The following is a 13,153-nucleotide window of genomic DNA, read 5'->3' as shown; positions in this document are numbered from 1 at the left end:
CCACTTTGCTCTCTGAGTTGTTTCCTGCAAAAAGAGGCACCACTTGCTCTTGCTCTTGCTCTTGCTATGTCCCTTGGGAAGTCGATTCCTCTGCTTTGATGCAAAACCAGTGTGATGTATAACTTCAATTTCTCGCAGTTGTACTCTGTGGAATAAAAAATACAGGCTGCTGCTGGTGCGGGTGTTCCAGATTGATTACTGTGGAGATGACTCTGTTCTTTTAGTAGAGCTGGTTCGAGTGCAGATTTTCAACTCTTCTTCAATCTATACTATTCATCATTCATCTTGATTTGGCTCCAACTGAGCGAATAATTCCATCTAAACTTGCTCCTGATGTTCAATAATTAGGATGATATAGGTAGAGGGTATTACATCCTAATTATTGAACATCAGGACCAAGTTTAGGTGGAAAATTGCACTCACACACAAGACTTCATTCAATTTATGTTATTAATATCTCCTTATTCTACCTCCGTCTAGTGTTAGGGAGCCTTCTGCCTAAATTGTTGTGGATATAAGGAATCATCTACTTATTTATTTATTCATGACGATTGAGCTCTCAAGAAACAGTTACAATCTCAAAAATCAAACTTCTTTGACTCAAACTTTGTGCCCTGCTCTTTATCGATCAGGGAAACTTCGGTTATCGTTCACCTACTATCCTATTCTAATGTATTTTGCTCCACAAATGTGATGTGTTTATTAGATATGACTTTTTGTCGGCTTATGAAATTTATTTATAATATTTGCATTATTTTTATTGAAGTAAGGTCTTCTCTTCCTCATGAAATCTTCAGTAGTTATTTCGTATTCAGAGTTCCACAGCGATTCACGCTCCACACTCTCACAGATAGAAATCAGTGATTAGAATAAATTTGAGACAAGCATGTCAAGGCCCGGTCTACTGTGAATGGGGCATCCTGGTTAGGCAAACTTTCACAAATTACGCCCTTTTTTCCTAGGCCTATTGGAGTATGTTCTAATTCGTTTCTTGTTCAAAACTACTTTGTATTTAGGTCATATTTTGTTGTAATGCCCGAGAAACAATGAAAAAAAATTATACTTCGACCACGCAATAAGGAACAACTGTAACCATTTTCTGTTCTTAGACTGAATTTGTGCTCCTAAAAATGTTCCGCCCTTTACAGTTGATCACTGTGCCCATTTAGAAAATAAGGCCTGAAATTTGTGAAAAAACAATTGAGTGAGTTAGAAGGGATTATTTTTGTCTCTTGTCTCTAATGTAATACCTGTCAATCGGATATTGTTCAGTTTGAAAGTTAATGTGCATCTTGGAGATCACATACTCTGAAAAGGGGCTCCGTGAACTTCTAGTGAACAAGCCCGAAAAAAATTGAAAAAATTGACAATAAGCTACAAGCACCGTACAAGCACCGTTTTTTATTTTTTAGACGTTTTTGAAGATGGAGTCAAGGTCATACATATCATTGATTATTTCCCTATGCTGTAAGTGTGAATTTGTAGTGCAAATGTCAGAAAAAATCTGAAAAAATTGACAATAAACTACGAATTTTGTCATCTGAATATGCAAAAATTGAATTTTGTACAAGCACCGGTTTTTATTTTTTAGACGCTTTTGAAGTCCCTATGCTGGCTACCTGCCAGCTACGCCACCGCTCGTGCAGGCAATATGCAGGCGTGATAAAACCGTTTATATTACTTTGAATGAATAAAATACTGTATCCAAGTCGAAAACATAATCTATCAAATCATCAAAACCACGGATGAATTTTGTACAAGCACACTATTCACGAAACAATTTTAAAGTTTAATATTGATGATAGAAGTCATCTAGGGAATTTTTGAATAATCACCCACACTAGTCAAGTGTATCGTATTTCTCATGTTATTTTAGATTGAATGCATTCTTCAATATAGCATGATTTCTGATCTGGAAAGAACTTTGTACAAGCACAGTTTTCACGAAAAAAATGTCAAAGTTCAATAAAAAAAAATTCTTTCATACTAGTTGATGAACTCCTTTTGGGAATTCTTGAATAATCAACCACAAAAGTCAAGTGCATCGCATTTCTCCTGTTATTATGGACTGAATGCATTGTTTAACATATATAGAATCATTCCTGATCATGAATGAATTTTGTACAAGCACAGTTTTCACGAAAAAAATGTCAAAGTTCAATTCTAGTTAGAGGACTTTGCCATATAAATACATATCTTTCATACATTTGAATATTTCGCCATATTGTTATGGGATTGCTGATAACTATTACTATCATGAAGAGGTATTGTTGTAGCCAATTCATTTTTGAATTGATGTACAACATGTGAAATAAATTTTTCAATTTGAAAAACAGTGTTTGGTAAACTTATTCATCCTCATTCATGGATTCCCTGTATTTTGTGGAAGAGTATCATTGATACATCCTGACCATTAGAGTACTTTTACCCTTCAAAAGTTTGGACAATGAAGCAGTTGAGAGACCTAGCAAAATTGTCAATATTTCTATCAAGATAGTTCATGATCTTACTTATAAGAATATGCACCCTGCTCTTGAAAACCTTTAACTGGCAACATTTTTCAAAGCACTGTATTTCCATCCGGATACTATCAACTTACCCATATGGGATACATTTCCAAGGCCCAGTTGCACAAAAGCCGGTTGAATTTTAATCATGATTAATTTCACAAGAACCAATAAGAGAAGACATTTTTGAAAAGACGGCTTCTCTGATTGGTTCTCGTGGAACTAGTGATGTGGATCGGGAATATTCCCAGTAGGAAGGAACTTATGATTTGGCAATATTTCCGGGAATATTTCCGAGGCCAAGAAATTTTGGGAATTTAAGGGAAATTATAAAATTGTTTTAAAAATGATTGAAATTTATCAATCCCACTCATATTTTACATCAACATAATCAATAAATCAACATTCTATTTGATATTGATCAAGCTCAGCCACATTTTACATTGACATAATCAATAAATCATCATTCTTTGAGCCTGTTTTTGCTCACTCACTCACTGTCTTTTAAATACTCGTACAGTCCAGTCAATGGAAGATTATAGAGGGAAAATGTTGGAACACAATTTTTGACCTTGTAGCTCTTTCAAGGGTAGTAAGGGGGTAAACATAACAACCCTGTGCTAAGGTGGTGGGGGTGGTTTGGAAGTGCCATATTTTGTTTTTTGCACATATCTCTAACAATATGCGCCTTTCGGAAATTTTTGTCGAACACAATCATAATAATGAAGTTTATATAATATCCTATTTGTGAAAGCTATTCTATCCTGTTTTTGAAAGCTCACAAATTATCCTACAAGTTTCATTTCCAACATGTTTCCATTTCTCTCATAGTTTTCTAGGTATGAGCTCTCTAAGGTATCACATTTTGAAGAAAAACCCTTCCGGCTCCATTTTTTTCACCTTTTTGGCCTTATAACTTTTTAACTATTCATTGAAAAAATCCGTGCTAATCATGGGCTCATAGAGCATTATATTCTCTTCAATTTCATCTATGGTCTCATTATTTTACGTATCTCCCAACGATTGTTGCAGCCGTTATAGTTTCGAGTGTGAAATCTTCAGTTCACAAACAATAGATCAATATTGTCAGGGGAAATTGGGAGGAAATGTTTGGAACACAATATTTGACATCGCAGCTTTGTTTGAACTAGTTAGAAGGTAAACATATCAAAAGTACTCATCCCTACTCCTTGAGCTTAAGGGATGAGGGTAGTTTAAAAGTTGCATTTTTCCATTTATGGCTGACACGCATGTAACTGGGTAACAATGCATTCCAGCGACATGGCTGAGTAAAAATTAAGCTGGATAAATTTCCTACAAGTTTTGTACAGTAGAGTTTTGTGATCTTTTTTAGTTTTTGAGATATTCTTTAAAAGTGTAAAATCTTTGAAAAGACAGTTATTCTTCAAATTTTTTGCACTTTTGGCTTATTACTCAACAACAATGCATCGCAAAATAGCTATTTATGTAGTAAGAGCGTAATGCGCGACTTTATCGCTCGCGCAAAACAGTTATCACGCGACGCGAAGCGGAGCGTGATAATTTTGCAAGAGCAATAAAGAAGCATTACGCGCGAATTACATATAAATTTTTTTCTACAACTGCCAAAACCTGTTAAATTACTTTTATCGGCGGATTCACAATTACCGACTTTTTACATTAAGATCTGACCTTCTGGGGAGCTGCTTACCATCAGCTGATTGGCGAGCGTAAAGAAACTCTTCTGCGCATGAGTGAATTATTTGCGAGCGTAAAGAAAACTTACTGCGCATGCGCGGATGGTTAGCGAGCGAAAAAGTAGATTCTCCTCAGAAATAAGCTGTTTTACGAGGAGAATTGAGTATGTAAATTCTTTTTTTACGCGCAGTTGTAGAAAAATGTAATTTTTTGACACAGGGTGTAGGAGTGAGGACTTTTAATATGATTACTCCCTTAATATCCTTAAAAGAAGAGCTAAGGGGTTAAAAATTGTGTTCTGTAATTTCCCCCCTATAATCTTTCATTGACTGGACTATAGGAGTATTTAAAAGATAGTGAGTTGTAAAGCATCCAATTCTCTTCAATTTAATGTATTATTTCATCATTTTATGCTTTCCATAATTTTTTATAGCAGTTTTAGTATTGAGTGTGGTAGGAATGAGGACTTTTTATATGATTACCTCCTCACTATCCTTAAAAGGACTGCGAGGTCAAAACTTGGGTTCGAAACTTTTACCTCTATATCTTTTTGAACATTCGTTGCCTGGACTAGTATCTTATTACAAGTTAAGTGAGCCTCAATGACTCTTGAAAGGTTGTGAGAATTATTTTCTTTTTAATATTGAATTAAACTCGAGTATGCTCCTTGTTTAAGTTTAGCCTATTTTGCTGAATTTCATAATTTCTCATTCATGGATTTATATTCTACTCCAATATTTATTTAGGGGGTCAATTATTTTTGTGCGGATAAATTTAATAAAATCATGCAATGAAAGTTGAATTACACTCAATACTTTGTTGACTTTGTTTAACTAATTCACATGCATTTATTAGTGAGTAAAAAAATCTTATTCAAATTGTAAGACATGAGAGTAGCATGATAATAGTGGTGCAATTGAATGATGTATTAAGTGATCATTTCTCCTTTTAGTCTATGAACTTCAAATGACTGTTTTCTTTGAACCTACTACAATTTATAAGTTATTCATCCTTATATTTCTTCCATGAATCAGTTGTATAACAAGTAATTGAGACCTTGTGTAACAAAAAACGTCTGTTTCAGTCATTTTTTGTGATAGAAATAATAAATTTCCTTAAGTTCCCATAAATTCCCGGGAATTTATGATTTTTGGAATATTTCCCTTAAATTCCCTGGGAATATTTCCCTTAAATTCCCTGGGAATATTTCCTCGATCTTGAATTCCCGGGAATTTCACATCACTAAGTGGAACTAATCAAGGTTTGATTTCAACCGGATTTGTGCAACTGACACTGATAAACAGATATCAATCTATTGGAATCATAAAACTTTGACTTGAAAGTCTGCTTCCTGCACGTGGCGGCCATGCTTATGTAGAGTGCTTATCTAGATTATTGCATCTAAATTGAGGGGATAACTCTCAATTGAAATTTAAAAATCAAACAAGACACATACAAATCAGAAACTCTCAATAAAATGATACTTTGAACATTCATTCATGATCAGGAATGATTCTCTATATTATGTTAAACAATGCATTCAGTCCATAATAACAGGAGAAATGCGATGCACTTGACTTTTGTGGTGGATTTCCAAGAATTCTCAAGAGGAGTTCATCAACTAGTATTGAACTTTGACATTTTTTTTCGTGAAAACTGTGCTTGTACAAAATTCATTCATGATCAGGAGTGATTCTATATATGTTAAACAATGCATTCAGTCCATAATAACAGGAGAAATGTGATGCACTTGACTTTTGTGGTGGATTTTCAAGAATTCTCATGAGGAGTCCTCTAACTAGTATTGAACTTTGAAATTTTTTTTCTTGAAAACGGTGCTTGTACAAAATTCAATTTTTGCATTTTCAGATGACACAAAATTCTTAGTTTATTGTCAATTTTTTTCTGACAAGTGCACTACAAGTTCACACTTCCAGCATAGGGAAATTAGTATTGGAAAATGACCTTGACCGAGACTTCAAATGCGTGTAAAAAATGGTGCTTGTACAAAATTTAATTTTTCGATATTCTGCCGACACAAAATTCGTAGTTTATTGTCAATTTTTTTCAATTTTCTTCGGACTTGTGCACTACAAGTTCACGGAGCCCTGAAAAGGTACCCTACCATTCTCCACATGTGTGGAATTTCTGGAGTGTTGCCCAGTCAGTATATTCTGTCAACATGTGCACCGAGAATAATAATAGTTCTAGGCCACTGACTTCTTGATAGTGGATCTAGTCAAAAATTTGTCTCCGTCAGTCAATCAAGTGTAGCACATATTTTTCAGAAAACCCCTGAAAAGAATATTAATTTTGAGCTGTCCCAAGATAGATACCGAATACGTAAGATGTCAGCCTCGTGTGATATTCCAGCATAGAAGTAATAATATTTCGTTTTAAATGTATATTTCCTTGAACTTTGGAGAATAGATCATATGAAATCTTAAATTTACTAAGAATACCAACATTTTGAAAAAAATACAGTTAATAAGAAACACTTGATACTCATTTTGCATATTTGAATACAAATTTTTGAATTGTGTATTTTAAGATGAAGTTTTATTCAGTGCAATATTTACTTCAATGTAGTAACACGCAGCAGAGGCGCTCTCCATTATAAAAATGTGTTTAGACTTGATCACTAGGATGAGATTTACAAGTGTGATCATTTTCGAACATACATATTAGTAGATACCTGTTCAAAAATGATAGCATATAAAATTGTATCAAGATATACCTCAATAAGGACTCCTAATATACGGTACGCCAAAAAATCGTGTAAGCTTTCTTACTCATATACCTTTGAATGAAGCTCAAATCCAACTTTTAATGATGAGAAACGGATACATTCCTTCTAATCACAAAAAATACTAGCTTTTTCTCTAAAACTTGAATGTGATGTTCCCACTGTTTTGTTTCATTGATTTCCTGGACTTGAAAATACATTTTTATCATCTTTCCATCTTACACTAAATACCACAATTGATATGAAACACTTCTTATATAGATTTTGATGTGGAACTTTTGAAGATATGCGCAGGTCCTTTTGTCCTTTGGGTGAGGAGATGCTTGAAAAGGAAGGACAAGAGTTCAAGCTGCGATTCAGGTGGCCTTGACCGTGGTTCCAAATCGATAACAAACTGCAAACTGAGAGAAGTGCTCCCACCGCATCTCAACTCTCCTGCTGCTGGCTCTCTCCCAAACTTATCTACTAGTTAGCTAAAAAAATACATGTACTACACCCCATGCACTTTTACATGGCAAGAACACTGTTTAGGAGTTTTTCAACTGCACTCAACGTAACATGTGTCTTAAACGTATCTCCATTAACTGTTTTTTCTAGTACATGAAATTTGAGGTAATATAAAAACAATTATTTTCATGTAGTTTAATCGACGTGTTTTCTATATAATAAGAGAGAGTAGGGTTGTGTTTGTTTGTTCGTTTGTTCGCATCAAAACATGTCAACTTGTGGATTGCATACCGGAAAAACAGGAAAGATTTAGATCTCCAAATTTTGCACATAGATTCTAAAAATATCAATCTCGTGCACCTGGAAGCCCAAATTTCAATTTTCCTTCTAGATTTTTCAGAATTAATATTCAAATTTCATTCATGCTACCGTAAATGAATTTTCCCTGGAAACGTATTATTATCAATTATTTTTTGAAGGAATTTGTTTTCATTACAATTGAACTTGGATTTTATCAAAAATAATTATTTATAATGTAAAATTTTGCCACCAGTACAAATGAAATGGTCATAGTCTTCATGCTGTATCATTGAATTTCATAAGAAGAACATGAATAGATCACAATAAAATGAGTAATGATTTATATTCTTCAGTTATAATGTACTATCAGACACAAATTCGCAGTGAAACAAATATTTTAGGTATTTTGTTTGGAATTGGGAAAACAAAAGGCTGCCTGATTCAAATTGAGGAGGATCTAATCGACACTAAAATTTATTGATGTATTGAAAAAAATCAATTTGATTCTGTGAGGTTTCCAAGTATTATGTCTTCTTCAGTTATCTATACTATAATAAAGGAAAGAACTGGCTTATAAACGTAAGGAATAGGGAATTTAATTATGTTTGACGCATCATCACGTCGGAACTACTCAACTGATTAATTTGAAATATTGCATATAGATTCTTAATCAATCGAGGATGGTTAGGCTATATGCCTATTTCCAGTTCTTCAAGATTTCATTACGTCAAGTTCTCAATTTGTCATGCTTCCAGTTGTTGTATAGAAGCAGCTGAACATTTCTTTTAAAAGGAACATTAGATGATAGGTATGATTGGGAATCCTATTCGAATAAAAATAACTGATTTTCTGTCGCCTCAAAATTTTGTTCCGCCATTTTGAATTCAACTTCCTTTTTGAAATTGGAAGGTAGACAAAGTTAGAAGACAGAAAACTAACGTTGGTCATATGATACATGATTTCGGTACAGAATTTCAAGAGAAAATGAACGGTGAAAACCGCACCGATTTCTCAAACCGTTCAAAAGTTATTCTCATTCAAAGATACTGATAAATCATCCATCTATCCATCATCTTTACTATAATAATGGAAAGAGCTGGCTCATACACGTACGGGAAATTATGTAGGAAAATTATGTTTGACGCATCATCACGTCTGAACTACTGGACTGATTGATTTGAAATTTTCCATAAAGATTCTTTATTAACGAGGATGGTTATAGGCCTATTTTCAAATTTCGAATTTTTTATTACGTCAAGTTTTCAGTTTGCAAAGTTTTAAAATAGACCCTTGCGAAGCACGGGTTACCTGCTAGTATTAGAAAAAGTGTTATATGCCCTACAAATATTCTAAATTAATGCATTGCAAGTGCACTAAAATAAATCAATTTTTATTTAATGACAAGCTCATTACAGAATAATAATAATCAAATATTGAATTCAACCAAAATGTTTAGTGTACAGTCTTCTATAAAAGTATAGTATCATAGAAAAATATACCGTTACTTGTAGCCTAGGTACCTTTACTCGTATTATTAGATAGTGTTATCTCGAGCTTAATCATCCACTTATCACCTCTAATATTAGTCTACATTATTCCAAGTGTGATTTTAAACTTCATTGTATAGTAAACTACTGTACTACTAAATTTCATTATTGTATGTGGAATCACAAACAATCTAAAAATCAGTATCATATGATAATAATTTATCCAATAAAATTCATCTATAATTAGGCACGATTAAAAGTACACTCATACTTCATAATCAATAATTTTACAATCCAACCTGTCTAATATCATTTGAAATCGGTATAGTAAATCGATTTTTGAGTATATTTAGTAACATATTTTTTTGCGGGTCATGTCTCTTTTGTATATGATAACTTGCTGTATTCATCCTGATATAAAAGATTCAAGCTCATAAGCATTAATGAGATTACGTATTTATTTTGCCGAGGATCTCATTACACAAATTAATGCATAAAAATCAGACTTGACGCAAGACATTTTTTCCAAAATATCGTTTATTCGTACTATTTATCAACACTTCGTGTAGTTTTCGGCCGGCCTTATTAACTTATAATATACTCGTAGATATTATTTTGTCTCTGTTGTTAGCAACGAGCATTCAGTATGATTTATGATTATCCTGTATGTAACTTTATGTTCGCTTACATGCTATCCTTTTACTCATCAAAATATACATGATATACATACATATAGTGATTAGCGTTCATCATCAATTGGGATTGTAGAAGAATAAAAATGATGGAGTTGTTTAATTTTTGCTATGATATTATAATAATCAGATATCCAATATTAATTGGTATAACCACCTTAATCTGAAATTCTAGCCTTCACTTCAGAAATAGGTAAAAGTATATCCTAATGAATACCGTCGAAATCATCGAATCTATTCATGAATTTGCCCATTCATTTGTACTTTTCATAACCAGATGTTGAGCTTTTATGGCGTCATGCCGTCCACAACCCACAACAGGTGAATGCCTGAGCTTTTCAAGCACACACTCTTTTGGACCTGAAATCAAGTGGCGTGGTTCACGACTGAAATTACGATATCGCATAATTACTGCGACAATCTTCCTACTCGTTCTCTTCCCCTCTTCATTTATTTCCCTCTCTTTCCATCTCAACTCACTCCATATTTCCTTTCTCTTAATAACTCTCTTCATCTCATTCTCCCCGCCAACTGGCCAAGTTTTTAATCCTCCTACCTCCCCTAGTCAGAAAAAATAAAGAGCCGAGGTAATTGCTGGAAAATTGCTACTGCTCATTTGGTTGCCGCCTGTCTTGACACGAAATTGCGTTGAAATTTCTCTTTCCCGTGTTGAAAATCCACCTTGAGTGGTCTGATACTGTTACAGAACTCCGACCGGTCTAGTCGAGATAGAAATTTTTCATCTCTCGGATATCAAAGTGTTCTTTTGAAGTCGGATTCCAGGATTAGAATACAATTTCATTTCATTATTTTTTTGTTTGTGATAACTGGCTCTTGAAGGATTTCTTTAATCTTGAGATATTTTTCTACAGGAAAATGACTTTTTCATATCCCATTGCTGCTTTAAATTCAGAATCCTCATATTTTCTGACAAAATAAAATAAATATAATTATACTGTATCCCTGTATGCTATTAATTCCGATATTTGGATACGATTTTAATTTTATAAATAGATATATTGAACAATTTTGAACTCATTTTTTGAAATACTTCTAAATCATCTAGCTAACTTGTCCTATTCGCAACTCGCCCAAAAGCTTATGGAGTAGTATTATTGACTTTTCATCTATCTCACCTTGAAATTTTCAAGTTTCAAAATTCTCAGTACCCTTTTTGAGTATTCTTCGAACTAGTATACTATTTTTCTTGTTTCTAGAATTCTAATTTTATTGAATCAAATAGTCAAGTATAGATGAAATTCAGCCCAATGTTCAAATGTAGGTCACCGATACATCCAAATTTAGTTGGCTCTACTAAATAATTTTGTTTTTATATTTTTATATTTATAATTTCATCACTCTCCTAGATCTTTTGAACTTATACAGGAAACGATAAATGTTTCCAATGAGATATATTATTTATTCATCTCTCATCTTCATGCTAGAAATTGTCCAAATATTTAGAATTATTTATATTACACTAAATAATTACATAATTTTCTTTCAGTCTCACTCAGTATGCTTTGTAATCAATTATCGAAAATAGCAAGGAAACATCTCCTCTATTCTTCACAGATCTTTTCGTTTCTTCCAGTTTATTATCATGGGAAAGAATGGAGCAGTGGATCAGTAATGTATTGCCTGGCGTGGGTGGGGGGAGGGTGTAAGCAATCTTACGGTATTACCTACTGTATTTCTTTTCAACTGGAAACTATACGTATCTTGTGCCCATTGTGCCGATTTACTTTGCCATTCAAAAGCGGTGAGCTTTCAGTCTGGACTTCTTTTTACGACAGACTTAGCAATCGAAAATGACAAAAGAACAGGTAAATAAGAAAAAGAGTTGCGTTGGCTGTATTAGGTCCAATTCTATCAATAAGAAAAGAAGAAAAGCTCTTGTTTGATTCTGTATTGTCATCTGGGTGAGATACTACCATGTACTTGGAATTTCACCTGTGGAGTGATAAATACAAGCTTTCAAATTCATCTCTTCAGGAAACTAATCACAACAGCTCCGAATTTTTAGCTCATCTTTGTTCCTCAATAATCAGAATTAAGAATTTAGCAAATTAGAAAATTATTTCACAATAGAAAATTAGAATATAAATTATTAAATTAGTATACGAATTAAATTTTAAAATCAGAACGAATAATTCATAACTGAAAATGGAACTACAACATGTAGAACTACACTTTTCTTCCTATAACATTGTTAAGTATGTCGTTCTCAATTTGGTTATGAGTTATAACATAAATATTGAGGAAGTTTGGTAATGCATTAAATAATGTTAATCCACCAATCGTTATTAAGCCTAGATGATTGTTAAAATTCAATTGACTGCAAACGTTCATTTTAATACTACTACTCTTTCAAGTAGATTCCATGAACTGTTGTTGTATTCTTATGTATGAATATACATTATAGTCGTTATCAATTAATACAAACAGTTAATAATAAAGTTTGTGGAGTGAATTTTATGCTTTGGAACTTTTCCATACTATTGAAGTGTCTTCAGATTTTAAAAATAGTCCACTTTATTTCAATATAGCTCTTGCTTTTCATTTTTGTTAGTTTGGAAACTTTCTTTATTCTACTTCCCAACAGTAACTTACAGTTGATGATGTATGAGCACACATAAAAGCATGCTCCTGTAAAATAATAATTTCCATTGAAATAAAGTGTAATATAAACAAAATCTGGAGTCTCTTCAATTACAAACAGTTCAAGTTAGTCGACATATATTATCTGTAGTCTGTAATATAAGACATTAATTATAAATGCGTCTACTTTCAATAAAATTTGGAATCTGCTAATGAAAATAATTTTTTATTCTGAAATTCATAATAAACTCTATCTCTCCTCTACTCTTATATATCTATAAAAGGCTAAGCCACGGCAGACTGAAATCACACCACAGCCCAAACTACAGGGCACGCCACACCAAGCTCGCTACCGCGGCGGTAGCAAAGTTTTAAAAATCGCTAGCCATGTATTCAGGTTAAATGCGCCACACCGAGTTCGCTACCGCGGCGGTAGTACAGCGCACTACCACCTACGACCGCCTGCTAGGCGATTCAACAAAAGTTCGCTGAAAGGTAGTACGGCGGACAAAGCGAGCTCAGTGTGGCGCGCTCAACCTGAATACATGGCAGGCGATTCGAAGAGGTAGCACATGCGCACAGAGTGATGACTCATTCGGCGTTCCTCCTTGCAACACAACGCAACTAGTACGTCTCACTCCCACACTGTATTTGGACTTTTCTTAAAGTGTCCCAAGGTATTTTAATTGACATTGT

General features: G+C 33.6%; 1 protein-coding gene across 10 annotated transcripts in view; it reads left to right on the top strand.

Annotated features, from left to right (window-relative positions):
- The window catches only part of LOC111056051 (protein numb), a 232,212-nt gene that overhangs the window by 183,900 nt on the left and 35,159 nt on the right, over window positions 1-13,153 (top strand). The window lies entirely within an intron of this gene.

Source organism: Nilaparvata lugens, chromosome 5, assembly GCF_014356525.2.
Source record: "Nilaparvata lugens isolate BPH chromosome 5, ASM1435652v1, whole genome shotgun sequence".
NCBI classification, from domain to species: Eukaryota; Metazoa; Arthropoda; class Insecta; order Hemiptera; family Delphacidae; genus Nilaparvata; species Nilaparvata lugens.
This window is presented reverse-complemented; position numbering and strand designations above follow the sequence as displayed.